Source organism: Manacus candei, unplaced genomic scaffold, assembly GCF_025592945.1.
Source record: "Manacus candei isolate 608988 ecotype Guabito, Panama unplaced genomic scaffold, ASM2559294v1 h1tg000014l, whole genome shotgun sequence".
NCBI classification, from domain to species: domain Eukaryota; kingdom Metazoa; phylum Chordata; class Aves; order Passeriformes; family Pipridae; genus Manacus; species Manacus candei.
Window position 1 is genome coordinate 4,247,745 of NW_026138062.1, and position 19,448 is coordinate 4,267,192.

Genomic DNA, 19,448 nt, shown 5'->3' on the forward strand with positions numbered 1-19,448 from the left:
CAGCAATCTCTTTACTTGGTGCTAGCTCTGGGAAAATTCAGTTTCCTTTTCTTTCCCAGTTTCTGGTGTAGTTATTTTATGTAGACAGGAATCAGAAAAATCTTCCAACAGCAAATATATATATTTCAGAAGTCTCCAGGTGACAAAGTGGTGAATTTTGATTGTGAATTGCTTGATAGATATCAGCAAAATAAAAATGGCAGCAGATGCCAAACAGTGAGATTGGAGATACCAGTGTATTTGGTTTTTTTAGTGACTGCTCTTTGTTTTTCTACAGGTGCACTATTGACAAAAATTACTTTCAATGATATCCGAGGATTAAGGGTTTATTTGGAAAGATGGCCCAGAGCATTTTATTTATGTGGTATTCTGGGAAGTGTTAACTTTTCTATGTACATACGGGAAAAACCTGATTTGGTAAGAGAGGGTTAGGACGTGGCATGCAAAAGCTACAGGTTTGCTGCATTCAGTAAAAGACTTGACACAAATGTTAAAATTTAGCTGGAGGAAGTGTTTGTGTTATTGCTGGATATACTGTTAATGTGAAGTTCTGTGCTTAAGTATGAAATGCAAAACATAATAAAGTAGGAAATTCAATTGCCATTCATAAATCCCACCCTACCCCCTCCAGTCCCAATAAATACAGGGCATCTCTGGAAAGTGTGTATATTTATGGGATGAATTTTTCTGCCTGTAAAGGAAACCTAGAGCCACTGGCTCTAGGCATAGGCATTAGCTTACTGATGCCAGTGGTGGAGCGCACTAGAGCCATGTGGAGCTGCGGTTCTGTGCCAGCCATTGTCCTCACCAGGCACCTTCCAGGGAGACGTCACATGCTCTGAGCTGTGAAAATATTGATTTTGGGATCACATGCCTCAACAAGTTTCAATTTTTCTCCCATCCCAAACAGGATCTAAGTTCAAGCTGGGATCCTCGTCAAGCAGGTGTATGCCCTGGAGGTTGCTACAAGCCCTTTGGCTGCTTGTACTTTGCAGGAGGTTTTACCCACCTCTGCCACAACTGTTCTCCAGCTCTGGCAGCACAACCCCAGTGCCAGACACCTCCGCAGGCTGAGGTTTGCTTAAGCATGACCCAAGGCGCAAGTCCCTCTTTCCCATCTGCAGCCTCTCTCTGTTTCAAGCCACTGTTTCTAGAGAGACGCTGGCCGAAGGTTTCCAACCCTAGGCAGGTGTTACTCTCCAGCTCTACACAGGGTGACCAGAGAAATGAAAGACATGATGGGCTTTGAGGATTGAGTTTAAAGTATAGAAATGAAAAGCCACAGTTAAACCACAGGGAAAGTGTAATCCTCTTCGATGTTCAACAAAAGTTAATTTTCTTCTTTTTCTAGCAAACCTCATACCTGTAGCACTAACTGAGCAGCCTCTGCTCACCCACTCCACCAGCCCAATATCATCCTGGTCTCTTCTAGGTTTCCCACTTGACTCTACACATTTGGCTGCCTGCTCTTATCCCAGTGAGTCATGGCACGAGTGGTTCAGCAGACAGACATCCTTGAGTCTTGAGCCCTCGTCCCTCTGCCTCTCTCATGTCTCCAGCAGCGACTCCTTCAGCAAGTGTCTCGGGCAAGCAGAAACAGCCCAGTTGCCCTGTGAACCTTACAGATGCAGTTGTGTTTCTTGGCTTTTGGCAGGGAGCAGCGGCATCCTTGGATGCATGCCTGGCAACTGACAGACTCTTTGCCCAGATGCATTTCAGTGATTAACCTGCTGTCTCCATCTGTCATCTTAGGGGTTTCTATGCCACACCAAAAAAGACAGGAAAGTTAAAGATTAGCTTGAACTCCCTTGGACTGATATGATGCCCCAAGGGTGGGCATCCCTATGGATATTCAGCTAGATATCTACCATGTGGCTGGAGCAATACAGAGAGCTGTAAATAACGCCCGTAACAGCTTGCGTTGTAGATTTGCTCTCCAAACAAGGCTTAGAGAAGCCAAGGGGCTGTGTTTTCCAAAACAGAATTGTAAGAGGTCACTCTCCTGTTTGTGCTGCCCGTGAACCCAACCTCTCTTCTGCAAGACATTTTTCGGCATGCTGGTGGTCTGTTGGCTTGTGAGAATGGCCCCTGCCAAATTCTTCAGGCACAGATAGGTCGTTCCCTTCTCGTTTGTAAAGCATTTTGGTTAATATCTAATGAGAAGTGCCTTTGAACTGCTGAACTTTAAACTTAGTGGAAGAAGCCCTCCCTCGAGTACATCAAAGCCCACAGCTCTGCTTAGGGGAAAGATTCATGCCACATACTCATCAAGCCGAGAAATTATCCCAAGTCCTTTATGTGGTGCAGGCATCATTGAATATATTAATATGCACAAGTAAATAAAATAAAGCCATTAGACTAGGATCACAGAATCGCAGAATATTCTGAGTTGGAAGGGACCTACAAGGATCATTGAGTCCAACTCCTGGCCCTGCACAGGATCATCCCCAAGAGTCACACCATGTGCCTGAGAGTATTGTCCAAACACTTCTTGAACTCTGTCAGGCTTGGTGCTGGGACCACTTCCCTGGGGAGCCTGTTCCAGTACCCAACCACCCTCTGAGTGAAGAACCTCTTTCTAATATCCAACCTAAACCTCCCCTGACACAACTTCAGGCCATTTGCTTGGGTCCTGTCACTGGTCACCTCAGAGAAGAGATCAGTGCCTGCCCCTCCTCTTCCCCTCACGAGGGAGTTGTGGACTGATACACATCCCTTAGAGCAGAATTTGCTCTGCAGGTTTTCAGACTGATATACCAACCACTGATCTTTCACAATGAAAATCTCTCGTGTCTCAGAACAAAGCAAACAAGTACACTCATATATATATATATATATATATATATATATATATATATATATATATATATATCCCTGCCTTATATTATGTATCAGAAGAGATCAGGCTCTTACCAAAACTTGATATAGGAGAAAAATTATTAGGCAACAACCCCACCAACCACAGTTTCATGTTTTCTTATTATTAAACAGGTACACTTCTCAATAAGTAAGTGTTACCACTATAAACTGATGAAGCCAATACATAAAATAGCAAGAATGAAATAAAGGTTTAGGATAAATAGAAGCCCTGATCACAGGGCTTCTCTTTGTCCACAGAATTTCTTCTACATTAGACATTCCTACATACTACTGCCCACTACCTGTATATCCCTGGGATATTTCATTACTAGAAGTGAGATGGGCGTGTAATAATTACAGCAATTCATTAACCTTATCAGGAATTATCTAGATTTACTTGCAAAACACAGAAGTACTTCTTTTGTAGCTTTGCTTTTCTGGTCTAAAGATGCCTGCCAGGACAATAACTTCATTAGGATTTTACTTTTCATCTCTTTTTTTTTCTTTTCCTTCTACACTGTTTGTGTTTAGAACTAGCTGTAGTGTGTAATCCATTATAGAAGATTTCCCAAATGAGCTGGTTGTGAATTGCAGGTCACTATCTTTCATCAGCTCCACTCAAACAGCCATTTACGACAAAGTATGACATTCTGGCTTGGTTTGTTTGTGCAACAGCTGAGATTTTTGCAATGGGGAAGTAAGGTACTTGAGTCATGTCCATTTGTTTCTGATAGGGCTGCAGTAGCCTTAAACAGTGAGGTGTTTCTGAGGTTCTTTTCCTGATGATTTCCAGCATTTGATGCTGATTTCACTTTATTTCTTTTATGGCAGCAGTCATTCGTGGCTCGATAAGCCATCTCAAGCCCTTCCCGATACTCAGGTGGGCAATAAGGACAGTGTTTAGCATTTCTATGGACATGTTCTACTGTTGCAACACAGTGTTTTTCACTTTAGCATTCCATCACCTTCAGTAACTTAACTCTACTGTCCCAATATGTTTGCAATTTTGGCCACCACAGATGGTGGCCCTGTATAATTACTCTCTCGTGCATGTAATTTTGGAGTAATTTGTACTCATTGGTAGAGCTTGCCACTTCTATTAAAAGGATGAAGTTTCCAGCTCATGTGAATGAGCTGTAGTCCTGCTCTGTCTCCTGTCTCCCTTCAGAACAGCCAGAGACTCGCTTGCACAATTATTTCTGCACTTACAGTCTTATTTAAATGATGTCTGCTCATGACCAACTGCCTAAGTAGTTCACATCCAAAACTAACTGCCAGTGGTTCTTCTTCATTATGAACCCAGTTCTGGTGGGTTTTATTATTATTCCGGAAGCAGTGAAGGATCAACACCAGAAGAGGCAAGTCAGTGAGGGATTTACTTTGTTAATATTGGAGTATATTAATGAAAGTGTGAAGTAGCTGTGAACGCTGTTTCTCCAGCTCCCAAACCATTTTCTGATGCTCGTATCAGGAAGGATCTTTAAATGCTGATGGTAAGGTTTGACTTTGCCTTACGTTTATGAATTTTTTTTAGACTCGGTTTTGTTGCTTCTTAAATTAAGACAATGCTACTACATAATTATTAGCTATCCCTGCCTGCTGGTAGCAAGGGTGAGGCTAAAATGCCTTTGTGCCTGGGAAGCAATCTTCAGATCGGAGACCCCAGAGAAATGCAAAATTTTCCCCACCTTTGTAGACTGAGACAACGGGAGGGCACACCGTGTAACATCCCCATTTGGCTGAACCATGGCTAGAAATGCAACGCTGGCTTTGCACCTTATTTGCCTTAACAGAAGTGGTTTTGTGTGATTACTGCTGCATATATGCTTAAGGGGTAGGGTTACGTCTTAGAGCTGAAAGCAACTCTTTGTGAGTACATAAATCATGGACTGTGTTTGAAGATTGTATCATATCCAGTGGAGGTGATACAATCTCCACAAGCATGTACATCTCTGAAGTGAGTCATTATTTTGAATAATGATCCATGCTTGTTCGATTTCATGTGAGTAGTTATGAGGAAAGCTTAGCAGGAAGGGTTTACTTCAAGCTTTCCAACCCCTCCTCAAGATCCACCAGTCTGTGAAGTTTAAAGAGCACTAAGGCCATGTGAAATGGTAACGGGGATTGATGACACTTGAATAAACAGAGCTATCGATCTGTGCGACAGCTGGCATAAGTAACAATGTGGTCTAACCACAGTGACGCCTCTCTTCCTCTCCCTTCCCTTGACAACCATGACTTCTTTAACACCTCTACAAGAGACCCTTTATCCTGCTCTCTACTGCAGCATTGATAGCAGCCCCACAAACAAAGTAATCAGAACTTCCCTTAAGTTGATTTAAATTTGAGGTAAATACGAGTAATATGACAAGTGGTGTTTGGCAATAAGCACAGTACAGGTAGCCATGTCCCACAATGTCACTGTAGAGCATTTCCTGGCAAATGCAAGAGGTGGGATTCTGCTAACTTGGATGTCCAAAGTGTGGTTGTCCACATCTGGGCTAGTCATCGGAGCTTCAGGCACCATAGTCAAAGGAATCTGGAGAGATATCAACTGACAAATATAGGGTGAGATGAGAAGAACTATGTTCCTGTTTCACTTTACTGACTGTAAAAAGAAGCAAGATGGATGGACAGATTCTTTGTAATCATCTGTATTATAAGTATCACGGGACAGGATTTTTTACTGTGTTTAATGTTGAATCCCATATTTACAAATGGAGATAGAAACAGTCTGAAAAGGTTTTGGCATTCACAAATACAGGCTGGCAGAAACATAGTGCTTTTTTATTTCTGGAGATAAATTTTGTACCCTCTTCTGGAAAAAGTGTTTGGTACATATAAAATATGAAAAAAAAGTCTATACAGTGAAGTCCTCTCCTCACTGTCATAGAGCAGAGTTTTTATAGGCTGACTAATCCTTCATTTCTGATCACTTACAAGTACCAGTGCACATGGCTCCTGATTATTGAATTTATCTGCTGCCAAAGTTAATAACCAGACTGTGGCCTCTTGTGAAATATGATTTCTAAATGAATATACTGAAGCTCATGGAAAACAAATATTTTTAGGTTTTTTTTTCCTAGTTTCTATTGGTACCTGTTCACCTGGAAAATCCAGAGCAGAAAACAACCCGGAAAGTCTGAATATAAGCTTAATTATGGCAGTTTTATATTGACTTCAACATCGCTTAATTAGTGACTACACTGTTAAGATTTATGCAGCTCTGAGTTTATAATCAGATCCTATGTCCAGTCACAGGAAAGCAAACAGCAATTATTATTTCCCTGGAAAGAAGAAAAAGGACTTTTCAGGGATACATCACACTCTTTATCTCCCTGAGCAAGCAAATGTGGCAGACGGATAATGCAAGCAAAAGGAGCGGTTGGACCTGGGGAGTTTGACCTTGGAAGAATGGTAATTTCAGCTATCAAAAATGAGAGAGCTGCCAGTTTGCCCACTTATGTGAAAGGTTCATTGTCTGAAACTTGAAATGTGTGAAAAGGGGCATGAAAAGAGTATTGACAGCTATCCAGGTGGGATCTGCTCATTCCCGTCTCTGAGTGGTTTCATCCAATTCAGCTGATTGACACCTCACCCAAACTTCTAATTTAAGCAGAACAAACTAAAATGGAGAAGGCAGTTACCAGAGACTGGTATAAAAAGTCTGTATGCTCTCAGCAGAAGTGTTTGCAGGGTATCTGCTATCCACTGATACTACCTGGTCACGTGTTGGAGATGTATGATCACTCAGAACCTCGCTGGATGCTGGCTAGGTATCAGCAAGTGAATAGCAAATAACTACTTACATCATCAGATGGATCTACTGTGTTAAAATTGCAAAGATCACAAACTACTTTTTGCACTTCTGACAGACCAATAATGGGTATTAACCCTTGTCATAACATCTTTGACACTCTTAGCCAATGGTGTGACAAGGATCACCAGAATAATCAGTTCCCTCCATGCATTTCGAGTTTCAGAAAGAAAAGATGCTTTGCCAGGAATAAAAAATAAGATCTATTTTGTGAAATGAGCTGTGCTTCAGGCCCATTCTCTTCTCCAGCTTGGATAAGGCAGGATCAAGTCAGACTCTTAGCCTTTCTTTGCTGAGTTGTTAGGTGTTAGCTTTGCTAACTATCCTTGAAAATGGAGGATCAATGGGCAGCAAACAGATGTCAACCCACCACTTCTTCTGGGGGAAAGGACTAACACTGGAATATATAAAAAAATTTTGTGCCCAAGCCTTTTGCCATTCCACAAAAAGCAGGCTGAGTCTAAATCTACTCTTACCCACAACTGCACAAAAATGGCTTCTGCTCAGTCCTGGGCATTGCAGCATCCACCAGCATTCCCTGTCTGACAGGCTGAGTCATGCAGGGTTAGCAGAGCCCCAGTGGCCCCCACAATCTCCTGAAGCATCATTTGATCTCCTGAAATGGAGACCTTGCAGATCTGGCCACACTCTATGCCCAGGGAGCCTTGACTGCTCCCCATTCCCAGGCATGCCTGTGCAAATTGGCAGTGGCTCCTATCTCCTGCCAACCTGAATGGCAGGGCGGCTTCCTGCACTCCAGCTGATCTTGGAACTGAACATATTTTGCTACCAGGACCTCACAGCAACAGGGCACCTAACTTTTGTAAGGATGGAAAAAGTCTGTTCTTTGGGAACTTGTGGTGGGGAAAATAGTGTTTTTTCCCTCTGGAGTTAAAAAAATGGTAACCGCCGAGGGGGTGGTGTCTCTCTTGGTGTTGACCCAATCAGCAACCCTGCAAAATTTAAACATATCACACCAGACCGGAAAAGAAGGATGATGTAGCTGAAGAAGAAGTGGCCATGTTCTGAAGCCATGAGGAGAAGGGGCAGGAGCCCTGCTGGGGAGCCTAGGCCCCCCCAGCCCCCGGCTGGGGGACTGCAGGAACTTGGAACAGTGTTAAACTGGGCCAGGTACTGTAGCTAAGAGCTGGGGGAAGTTTCTCCACTGTGAGCAGCAGCAGGAGATACTGAAAGCAGCAGCAGAGCAGCAGTGAACGGAGAGACTATGGCAGAAAACCGAGAGATAAGAAGAAGCAGCAAAGGCGGCTTGCAGCCAAGCAGGAAGACACAAAGATGTCTAATGGATGAAGAGAGAGCGGACTAAGCTCAACAAAGACAGTTTTGGGGGTAAGAACTGAATCAAACCCCCCAAACCCTTGTGAGACCCCTCCTTGGAGGAGGTGGTGGAACCCTACTTGACGGGAGTCTTGGAATGCAGCAGTACCAGAGAGAGGAGCTGAGAAGCTCAAGACATCCTGGAAGCTGGACCGGGACAGCCAGATGGAATGCGGAGGGGGTGACCTTGCGCCCCCCGCTGCTGCTGCCAGGCTGGCAGCCTGAGACAGAACACGGGAGCTCTGGTAGAACTCTTGAGGCAAAGACTTTCAACTGAAAGCTGCTTGAGACGTTCTGACTCAGGGGTAAACCCCCTGAGGAAAGGGACTGTCACGAAGACCTCTGCACTTCATGATATGACGTGGTGAAGCGAGCCTTTGTCCCAGTTAACGCAGTCCACGGGAGAGAGAGACCTTCACTTGGAGTTGAAGGGCTGAGAAGGGGTGAGAGGAGACCTCCTCTTGTGTGTAATGGAAGGAGATCCAGCTACAACTTCATCTATGACTGCTGCATGGAAGAAAAGAGACACTGCTGTCCTGAACGTGGAAAGGATCTTTCCTTCTTCCCTTCTGAACTTTTATTGGAGGGAGAAGAGATTTGATCCAATGTAAATACTGCTTTATCATAGGAGAGATAGTTAAGATTGTGTATATAATGTATTATAATATTTAGTTGTGTCATAATTGTAATATAATTCCCTCCCCCCCATATTGAGTCTTGTGCTGTGTCTGGAAAACCCCTCTCACATGGGGTTGAGTTGTGGAAGGGGGGCTTGGACTCAGAAATTGGATTTTGAGGGTCTCAAACTACAACAGAACTGAATTTCCTGTGAGTTCCCAAGCTCTGCACAGTGACAGAGGAATAGGTCTGTTGACACTTTACACTCTGGGCAAGCAACATGGAAGCACGAAGATTCACAGGCTGCAACGAGAGTGGAAGGTGAGAAAAAGTGAGAAACCAGAAGAGAGAAACAAACCTGTCTCAAACAAACCAAAAAGAAAGAAACCTGTCTCCTGTAGACCCAGGAGACATGGAAATGTTAGAATATGTTGCTTGCCTGTGGGCAGGCAAAACACAAGCCCTGAGGAAGAACCTCTCAGCACTTAGGAGTGTTTTGGTATGAAGATAGGAAGGCACAGAAAAATGAGATATACAGTCATTTTATAAGAAGATTTACTCTCCAGGAACAGGGCTATGGATACAGAGGACTCCATGAGGAATTTGTTATACAAACATGGGTCTCGCCTATGAGCCACCCATGTTTGGGTGAGCCTGAGCCACCTACTCATTTTGGATGGGATCTGTCTCTCTTAACTTAGCTGTTTGAAGTTTAGGATTTAGCCTAAGCCATTGGCTCTAAGCTCTGAGTCTGGTGGAAGGACACTTCCAGAGTGTAGCCCATAGACCTCATACCCATTGCCTCTGGGATGCCTGCCTCTTTTCACTTACTGCGGAAGGAGTTTAGGATAATTACCTTAGACATCCTCTTTAGACTGCTGAAGTTAGTGAGGTGAGCCCCACCTCCTAAACACTGCTCAGCTTAAGAGGTAGTGCTGTTGAAATGAGTGATGTGCACCTCTGGAAAAACAACTTTCTGAACCAGTGATGAACAGTAGCCACAACCTGGCACCTGTCTGCATCATCTCTTGTCTGTGGACAGCCCCACTGGTCACAACTGAGAGGGATTTCTCTCCTCTTAGATGATGCCTGTTTCACCTGTGGTTGGTTAAACCTGGCTGTTGACTAATAAGACACAACTAAAAAAAATTGCTTTCAGCATAACAAGTGGGTTGGCTTTTCACACGTGTGGTGGGATATGGCCTCAAATTATGGTGAAATTGAGTTTCTGTACTGTAGACAGCTAGAACACAGTGAAAAGGTCACATCAGGAAAGGGGAAGGCATACACCTTTGTTCATTGTCTTCCCAGGTATTTATGCACTCTGTGTTCCCTTGGCAGCTAGAGTGCATGGCTTTTGAAGCATCTTTCTTTACCCAGGCAGGCAGCAGGTGGGATCACTGGATAACACGGCCATCCTAGCAGCAGGAATCCTTCTGATCTGCCTTTCAGGGCTAAGGAGCAGAGATGATACATTTCCTCCATGTCTGCTCTTCAGGGAAAAGGAGTCTGACCAGTACCTTGGGAAATACAACTTCACATTTACTGTGTTATTTATGATAGGGTGAAATTTCACACTGTGTTGCAAGTCATCTGGAATGTGTTTGCCTTGGCATGTCCTCTTACTGCCCTCAGCTGCATTACGGCTGTCTCTTCAGATATCTATTCAGGCAGATTTTGTTCATTGAGTCATTTACTACCCCTGGGAGGATGACCTGGTGGGATGCTGCTGCTCCAGTCTGTGGTACTCGGTTGCTCTGATACTCGGGAGGTGGTGAGGGAGGGAGCTAAGCAAGGACTTTACCACTCAGCACTTGCAGAACTGGGAGCTGATTAACATATAGCTCTAAGGTGCCCAGTGGGAGTAGATCTGAATCTGTTCTTGTTACGAGACTGCTGCATTTTTTTGTGTGGACTGAGAGGAGTTAATGGGAATTTTTCGAGACAAATGTATTCTGTCCAAAGTGATCTGTATGGAAATGTCTGTTCACTTCCATTCTTTGGCATTCAGTGAGGCAGTAGGGAAGCTCCAATGTGAATGGTTTTGTCCTAGGTAAGGTCTATTGCTTTCCCCAGGTAAGGTCTACTGCAAATTTGCAGTGAGAGTATTTGTTGGTCAAACCATTATGATGCTCTTCAGCTAAGTTATGTGATGGGTTTTCACACATATTTGTTTGGACTTCATGGCACCTCTGTATGGGAGGGGGTGGATTTTCACCTGCTTCATTTCCTGAACTCCTTTGCTACATTTTACTCTTCTGTCATCACTTTTGTGTTTCCTTTTCACACACTAAAGTAAAAAATATGGATCATTCTTCCCTCTGTACTGACTCATTCAACTCTACTCTGCCTACTTACTCTTTAATTTTTCTCTTTCAGATGTCTCAGCTATCTCTGTGTTGTGTTGAAAAGTTTCAGATATTAGAGGGGAAATGATATGTCCGCTTTGATAGTGCACTTTATATTTCAAGGAACTGTTTAAAGGAATGGTACTTTCTTGAGGCTTCATATGTCTTAACTGCACCACAATTGTAAATGACTGCAACAGGTTTTTGCATATGGAGATTCATTCTTATTTTGATGAGAGAGAGGAACACAGGAACAAACATGCTGGTAACAGCATAAAGTGGCCATCTGCCTCCCTCTTACAAGGTCCCATAAAGCTGTTCCTCACCCACACTTCTAAGGCAAGTTTCATTCACAGTGACAGTCAGTAGTGCTTTGCTTCCCAGGCAGGGAGCATACCTTCACTCTTGCAGGTGAGAGACCTGTGTACGTGGGAGATGTTCTGCCACTTTCCCCCTGCCATTATAGAAAAATGAACTGACATGGTTTTGATTTGTTACACCTGCTCATTTTCCCCTATATATTTGTTTGATCCCCTTGATGGTATGTTGTAAACTCTACTTGTATTATTTGGAATTGCTGAATGAGTCTACTTGACCTTCCCAGCCTCCAGGTATTATTAAATTTCAGCCTTTCAGGAGATTTAAATGTAAATCACAGTAAGTGACCTGTGTCTTCTCTGTCATATTTTCCAGGACTGTGGAAAGTTTCAGATACTTTAAGGACTTTTAAGATGGCCTCTGTTTAACACCTCAATTGTTCCCTTCTCTCTAAGTTAGATGAACCTTCCTTTCAGGCCCTCATTCATCTAGTTTGATTCAAGAGTGTAACTTCCTGTGCTCCCTCTGCAGAGAGGACTGGAGAGATGTACTCCATTCATACAAAATTTGATCCCCTTCCCTCCAGAGCTGCCTATACAGTGCTGAAACTGTGCATAAATGCTGGTGGACAATCATTATTCCTCAGATTACAAATATATTTAGAGATTATCCTATTTCTCACTATCTTCCCAAATAACAAACAGGTATATTTTAAATGCCTCTTTTTTTTTTTTCCCTTTAGCCAAGCAGGCAAAATGACCAATTTCTTAGCATGCCACTCCAGCTTGGGATTCTCTTTATCCATTGAGTTCAGTGAAAGTGTAACACCTCAATTAAAGGTCTCAATTTCATAGCATATCTGAGCCTCTCAGCTGAAGGAGCAATTCACCTTTTGAGATAAGATACAGTCTGCCCAAGTTCTACTACACCAGAAAGTTCCTTACCTGGGATCACACAAAACTGCAGCAATACTACAGCTATGCCTGAGAGGTTGAGTGCCTCAGTGTGTCTGAAGAGAATCACTTACTCCTCTGAGCATGTGGTTGGGGGCAAGGACGGCCACATCACAATTTCTGCCTGGGACAAACCAGTTAGCTTTTGTGGTTCACTTTTCTGTTCAATAAGGTACTACAAAGGCATGTATGCTTGAGACTCAGTTTTAGATAAATTTTATCATGAAAACCTCTGCTTGCTGATATAAATCTCTGCATTTATTTAAGCATTATTTCTTTTAATTGGTCTTACAACAAGAAGCAACCCTTAAAGTATTTGTTCCTCTCTTTCATAGAGCTCAAACATCTCTCCAGGTAAGAAATACATCCGAGAATTGATTTCACGTAAAGACTTGATTGACATTCAGGATAATACAATAATTCACTGAATGGCCTTTAGAGGGAAGCAGATCCAAAGAATCTATGGAGAGATCAAGAGGCAAGCTTTTTGCAAGAACAGGCTGCTAGATGTTGTTAAACAGAACCCAAAGCTGAGACACTTGGCTTATTCTCTATGTCCCTGTGTAGTACTGGGTGAAATTTGAACACCCCTCACATTATTGCAATCTGAAGGCTCTCGGGGAATGAAGGACACCAGGTATGATCTTAATCTGCTCATGTCAGGAGGCCTTGCTGCTTTGTTACATGGGGAGTCTTCCTTTAGCCTTCAAAAGCTTCCTTGAGAGTAGGATTTGGGGATGATAAAGAACAATGGGAGCATCCAGGGCACTATGCAAGTGGTGCTCATCATGTTTGGAAAGAGGGACCTTCCTTTCTGACATTATAAGGTATGATTTGAAGTAAATATGTGACCCAAAGCTTCCTGACTTCTGTCTGCCCTCTTGTGAGGGATCAGGCAAAAATGTTCTCTGAAAAATACATACATAGAGCCAAAATCTTAAAGGGTAGTTTCTAAATACTACAAGTTTGAAGGGCTGTGATATGTGTGACCTTGTAATTCTACCTGTTTGAAGCATTCTTTTTACATTAAAAAGTGTTTTAAAGACAGAATATTGTTTTAAAGACCTTTAAAGATCAGAAGTGGTAGCAAAATCTCTATGGGTAAAGTTCTCTGCCCTTGCTACCTGCTCTTTATGTCTTAGGGCATGTTGATGGGGCAGGAATTACACAGAGGGCAACCTGCCAAGGCAGCTTGCCTGTGTGCTGCCCTTCTGGCAGACCAGAGTTATCATTTTATGAGGAGAAGGCAGATGTGCTATATATAGCCTGGAATGAGATAATGAGTTTGAAGCGGCCTTAAAGAAGTTAATGCAATTTTCAGTACATGCATACTTCTCTATAAAGAAGGTCTAAGCAATGAGCTCTGGCACTGGACCTTGGTTGCCAGTTGTAAAACTTTACGGCTCAGCTTGGGCCCCACCAACTGTCTCTCCCCAGGATATACGTGTTCTGGAGCGTGTCCTGAGCAATCCTGATCACCAGTCTGCCTTGTTCTCTTTCATGCCACAGATGGAGCCTCCACAGGCATGTGGAGGATTTTTAAATGGCAGAAGCACAGAAAAGGCCAAACAGGGCCAAACTTTAAAAAAAAACAAAACCAAAAAACAAAAATATGCAGCAGAAATGCCATGGAATTAGAAATTCATACACCAAGCATCAATTATTGGATTTTTTTTAACAGGTAGTGAATTGAACTATTTGTAAGTACCTATAAAACAATAAAGACATCTGTACCAGCTAGTACAGATTAGCCATGTCAAATCAATCTAATTACTTTCCTGATAGAGTAGAAGGCCCTCTGAGTAGGAAGGTGCACTTAAACGTTGTATAACTTGAGTTTTCATGCTCAATAAAACCAATATGAGGTTTGTTGAAATCACCCTAAAGCAGGATACCAAACACTCGCTGAATGATCAGTAGTTTCCCTGCCATGATGCCCTCAGAAGGGGTCTGCAAGGATCTGTGCCAAACCTGCTGATTTTCGGTCCTTCGTTAGCACATCTAGCAAATAATAACCCTGTTATTGCTGGCAGAACTACAGCATGAGCTATTGAAACCATGTGCATGTAAATTAAAGTATTCCAAATTCCATCACATTATTCATAAGATTATTTTTAGGCTTGCACCTAGTGCCTTGGCAGTCCCTGTCTGCCTTCTCTGAGAGCAGATGCTGCCCCAGATGACATGGGTCATGGTGCTCCCAGCTAAGGCTCCTCTACAGTTCCCAGGCTTACAGCAGAAGATGCAGCTCCCAGACTTACATAAACCCAGGTTAATGATATCAGGTTTTGTGTATACCTTTTCACTGATATTGCTGCAGGAAGCTATAAGCAGATTAACAAGTGCTGAGTGTAAGTTTAAAGTTCAATCACATACGTTAACATCCAAGGGTTATGCAAGACAGAATTTCAAATGAAACATGTAAAGAACATTTGATAATATTTTACATTACATTACATTATTTTACAAACCTTACCGGGTTTTTATACTCTTCCTTGAATTAGTCATAGTCGGACTGAACATCCTAACAAAACAATTTTAGGATTTTACCAATGAACTTTTGAATCTCTAGAAATAGGAATTAAATCCATAGAAAAAAAACCACAGATAAACAACAAGGTTCACATTCTCGGGCATTTCAAGGACAAAAAGGATTATCCACTGTAAAACCTCTTCTCTTTCCAAGTAAAGTCCAGTTGATCATGCCAGCATAAACAGAAAGAGGAACAGGAGAAAGAAGAAACACCTGTGCCTGGGTAAAGTGACACTTCCCTCTCCTTTTTGTTCACAGGTGAGAAAGATTTGGGGTTTTGTGTGGACAGTAATTTGTGGATCCCCAAATCAAATGTCTAGAGATGTTTATCCCAGATGATTACATCAACATTTCAGCTTGAAGCCATTGCTCTTTGTCCTATCCCTGCATGCCCTTGTAAAAAGTCCATCTCCAGCTTTCCCATAGGCCCCCTTTAGGTACTGGAAGGTTGCTGTAAGGTCCCTTGGAGCCTTTTCTTCCCCAGGCTGAACAACCACAACTCTCTCAGCCTGTCTTCATAGGATAGGTGCTCCAGGTGCTGATCAAATTAGTGGCCCTCCTCTGGACTCACTACAATACATCGACAAGTCCTGCAGGCACTGGAGAGCGGATGGGTCTGCTGAACCCCCAGTTGCTGCCATTGCGAATGTGATTTCTTGTCCTGTGGTCAGGCTGCGACAAAGAGTTCTGGCTTCTGTCTTGTTCCTAGATGCAGTCTGACTGGACATTTTCATCTTTTTCTTCAAGATGCCAAAGAACAATAAGCTATAAAACATTTCAAGAGGAGAGCCAGGGCATTGTACCATCTCAATTTTGACAGAAATTATTCCAAGCCGAGAAACACAGCAGTGGCTGGTGGAAGGGATACTAAGCAAATTTGCAGATGACACAAAACTGGGAGGAGCTGTTGACTCCCTTGAAGGCAGGGAGGCCCTGCAGAGAGACCTCAATGAATTAGAGGACTGGGCAATCACCAACCATATGAAGTTCAACAAGGGAAAGTGACGGGTTCTGCACCTGGAATGGGGCAGAACCTGGATGCTTGTACAGACTAGGGAATTAGATGCTGGAAAGCAGTGCCTCAGAAAGGGATCTGGGGGTCATGATCAATGGCAAGTTGAATATGAGTCAGCAGTGCCCTGCAGCCAGGAGGGCCAACCATGTCCTGGGGGGCATCAGGCAAAGCATTGCCAGCCAGACAAGGGAGGGGACTGTCCCGCTCTGCTCTGCACTGCGGTGGCCTCACCTTGAATATTATGTGCAGTTTCGGGCACTGCAATGCCCAAAGAAAGACATTAAGCTGTTAGAGAGTGTCCAAAGGAGGGCAATAAAGATGGTGGAGAGAGTAGAAGCCATATGAGGAGTGGCTGAGGTCACTTGATCTGTTTGGCCTGGAGGAGACTGAGGGGAGACCTCATTGCAGTTACAGTTTCCTTGTGAGGGGAAGAGGAGGGGCAGGCACGGATCTCTTCTCTGAGGTGACCAGTGACAGGACCCAAGCAAATGGCCTGAAGTTGTGCCAGGGGAGGTTTAGGTTGGATATTAGAAAGAGGTTCTTCACTCAGAGGGTGGTTGGGCACTGGAACAGGCTCCCCAGGGAAGTGGTTCCAGCACCAAGCATGACAGAGTTCAAGAAGTATTTGGACAATGCTCTCAGGCACATGGTGTGACTCTTGAGGGGTGATCCTGTGCAGGGCCAGGAGTTGGACTTGATGATCCTTGTGAGTCCCTTCCAACTTGGCATATTCTGTGATTCTGTGAATAACTCCCAGTGCTCTGGAGGAACAGCCTTACAAAGACCCTATGAACACCATCAATCCAAAAGATTTTTTTCTTTTGAAGCAGCATGATCAAAAATGCCTGATCTTCCACCTCCTTCTTCCTCCTCCCTTATGGCATAAACCTACCCACTTCCTTTGAAGTTTGCTCCCTGATTATAAATACTCTGGGACACAGGTGCTTTGTGTTCTGTGTTTGCACAGTGCCAATTACAAAACGTACTCCTAGAAGCCAATTATAGGTAATAAGCTTTTGTTCAGGTTTTGGTGGTTCCTGATAAGTGCAAACAGAGCACAATGCCTGTGTTTGGTTCCTTTGTGGAGCATTGCATGAGAGAGATGTATTCTCCCAAATACATGAATATATCTGGCCATCAGCAAAGCGGTGAAAATATCTCAGGAAGCAGAATCAGATTCACAAATGACCTAAGCACCCTATGGGGCTATATTTTCCTTCTAGTCCTTGTTAGTTCTAAAATTTGTGTGGTTTATGGTGCTAATGAAAGTGGCACAGACTTTCCAATGCAAATACAATTTTATCCTTCAAGAGAAAGAACACAGCATTATTGCTAGAATTAGCACATAGATATAGAATTCAATAGTATAGAAATAACTGTAAAAGAGAAGTAAGTCAAACTTTAGAACTACTATTGGCCACATTGACAAATCTCAACAAGGCTCCTACACTTCCGTGAAGAAATGTGAAATTTCTCTGCTTTGAGGATATTCCATCAAAGACTATACCTCTGAAGTTTGTTTCCTAGTCTCTTTTCAGTGGAATTTGGTGAGTTTGCATAGGAGTGATGGCCTGTCCTTTCTCATTTACGCTTGTTGGATACAACATTAGTGAATAAATGTGACAAAGGCTGTTAATTTTAGGATATGTTCTACTGAGGGATTTGGTGAGTGAAGAGTGTTTTTAGCTTTTGCGAGTGGTATCTCATGGAAACAAATGCTCAGTAATGGAAAGGAGTGGAAATCCTACCTCTGAGAGACTTCTCTGTACTGCTTCTGTTAGGCATCCCATCATCAACCTGAGCTGAAATGGATTAATTGCTTCAGTATTTGGGTACAAGTCATGCCTACTCTAGCCATTCCCTTCCTTGCAGGTCTCCTTCCTGAAGGACATGATCATCAGCTGCCCTTTGCCTGGGGAGGATTGGAATCGATCAGAGGTGGTCACAGCTATGCAGGAGGCAAGTGCCAGCACTGGCTCAGGGAAGCATAGGATGGAAGGACAGTGGGAGACTCATGTCAAAGCTGCAAAACTAAGTGTATCTACTGCCCCTGAGCCCTTCCAGGCTTGATTTTAGAGGCTCAGGCAACCAAAGCCCATGAGAACTGCAGCCTTTATACACAAGGCCAGTTAATCCGCTTACTTATCTGACAGTAGGCACCCAAAGTGTAATATTTTGGGCTGAGATAGAAGCTATTAGGAAACAAAGACTAACTAGATAAGAAAAGCTTCCTCACAACATTTTTAACTTCCTCAATCCAATCAGAAGCAGTGCTTCTTCCCTCCTACAAGCTGCTGCCTGGTGCACTGCTTGTTTTTCACAAGCCCTGCTTCTTCCCTTCCAGAAGTTGGGTCCTTTGCCAGATTACCAGGCCTGCCAAAGAGTGGTGTAAGGACACTGGTAAAAGAAGTAGGTTTTTAAAAATATTTTATATGACAATAATGATTAATATATGAGCTAAACATAAGAATAACTAGACTAATTGTAAGGATATCACTGTTATTATTTTGTCTGTATTTTAGGACAAGAAAAATTTAAAAGAGTTCAGACTGATTGTGTATTTTAGACCTAGTAAGGTAGACTACTTAAGGCAACACATTTGGGATAAGGCACTCATGTTGCCTTATCCCAATTGATGTTCCCATACGTTACACATCCCCCAAATTTGGTTGTTGTACCTGTAGAATGTGATTTCTATAAACTTTTTCTGACATTTTCTTTTTCAGATATTTAACAATCCATTTTTAAAAGGAATAAATTCTGTTGTCCTGATACAGTCTGAATCTGATGTAACTCCACTAAAATCTGTGGAGTTTCCCTGGCATCAAAATTGCAGTAATTTAGGAATTACTCAGGCTTTGAAATTCTTGGATTTTGCCAGTAGGAACTTGGAAACAGCAACTCAAAAATTACTTTTAATTGCATCCGGAGATCCCCGTTTACTTTCAAAGATACAATCTTCATACTCACATACTCTGGATCAGCATACTTGCATTCATGTTTAGAAGTATAATTATGCATCAATTACATGGGGGAATTTTAAATAAGATTTGCTGTTCCTTTTGTTTCATGGATTTGACTAAAACATTGTGTTTATTTTGGTATCACTCTCATAGCTGGCATGACTGATTTATCTGATGACTAATTTATTTGACTGCAGCCAGAGATATATTGCCAACATCTCAACAAAGGGCTCCTTTGGAAAGGGTTTATATAGTCTCAGTGAACTCTAACTATTAAACACTTCATGAAAATGTCCATTGATTCCTAAAAGCTGCCTGGTAATGACAAAGCCTTAAACAACTGAGCTTAAACAGCCCTTCCCCTTGATTAGCCTTTTTGCCCACTGTAACTATCCACCAGTCTGGGCTTAGGGGAGCGTCTTACAAGAAATGAAGCGTCTTTCACAAGGAAAATGAGGAACAGTTTGACTTTGTGCGGACATGTGTGCACATAGAGTCTGTTTTATGTAAGAGCTTGATCAAAGGAATATATAGCAGGCTGGTTTTGAAATAGTTGGTGTTACCTGTTGTGCAAGATCCCAGCTCTCAGCAAATGCCTATCAGAGACTTGTTTTCATGCCCATCACCACTCTATGGCTAGAGAAGAACATAGCTTTCATTGGGGCACCTAGGCTGTGTGGAGAGAGATG

At 42.8% G+C, this 19,448-nt stretch overlaps 1 protein-coding gene across 1 annotated transcript in view; it reads right to left on the minus strand.

Moving 5' to 3' along the window:
• Positions 1-19,448, minus strand: part of CLDN10 (claudin 10) — a 59,074-nt gene that overhangs the window by 24,878 nt on the left and 14,748 nt on the right. The window lies entirely within an intron of this gene.